Source organism: Saccostrea cucullata, unplaced genomic scaffold (genome assembly GCF_032062105.1).
Source record: "Saccostrea cucullata isolate Sc308-1 unplaced genomic scaffold, CSIRO_AGI_Scuc_v1 ctg361, whole genome shotgun sequence".
Lineage (NCBI taxonomy): Eukaryota > Metazoa > Mollusca > Bivalvia > Ostreida > Ostreidae > Saccostrea > Saccostrea cuccullata.
The window spans coordinates 79,881-80,682 of NW_026930986.1; the positions used below are offsets into that span (position 1 = coordinate 79,881).

At 31.0% G+C, this 802-nt stretch overlaps 1 long non-coding RNA gene across 1 annotated transcript; it reads right to left on the minus strand.

Annotated features, from left to right (window-relative positions):
* On the minus strand, positions 1-538 carry LOC134230867 (uncharacterized). The gene is made up of 3 exons (XR_009984437.1): positions 420-538; positions 285-343; positions 1-108 (listed from the first exon to the last, which is right to left on the minus strand). It is a non-coding gene; the product is annotated as an uncharacterized LOC134230867 (long non-coding RNA).
* Positions 539-802: the final 264 nt, after the last annotated feature.

The window sequence follows — 802 nt, forward strand, 5'->3', positions numbered from 1 at the left end:
TTTTATGACAAGTCTCACTTGAACAGTTACACTGCCTTCTACAGGAAGCTCCATAGAACCTTTCAGGACAGGGATCTGAACAATGCTCTCCAAATCTTCCGACACACTCTAACCAGCGTACATTAAAGTGAATATTTTTCATCTCTTATTCTAATTCATGAATACAGAGATGAGTCAAATATTTTAAATCAAATTTTCTACCTATGTCTTTTAAATATAATATTTTTTATTTGATATTATTCTTGATCCTTGGAATTTTAGTTGGTAAAATAAAATTTATTTACCTATACATCGGTCCTCCTCAGCATTATAAATGTAGTTTGTGCAACACTTTGTATTATTCCTGAAATAACGAGTTAAACTTCATTCAGTCATGAAAATGTACAAGTAAAGGTAACATGGTTATAAAATGTACATACTTATCATCCAAACAAATCGCATTTCCGTTCATGGCAGCATACAATTCAAGAATTTTTATTAGGTAGAGTAGTATATTTTTTTCGAGCACAATTTTTCCAATCATTTTTTATGCATATGTTTGTGCTGAAGTCTTCGTGTATTTACATTTGATCATACGCTTAAAGTATGGACTCTATTGCTCTGTGAACTTTACTCTTAGTAATCATCCTTCTCAAAGATTAATGTTCAAAACACCCAATGATATTCTATGATAGATATCACGACAGCTTAAACATGTACTAATATCAAACGAAGGATGCATATATAGCTTATGTTCACGTTTTCTGTTTGATAGATTGTAAATACATTTATAATAAGGTGACTACAGGTTCGCAATGTGACA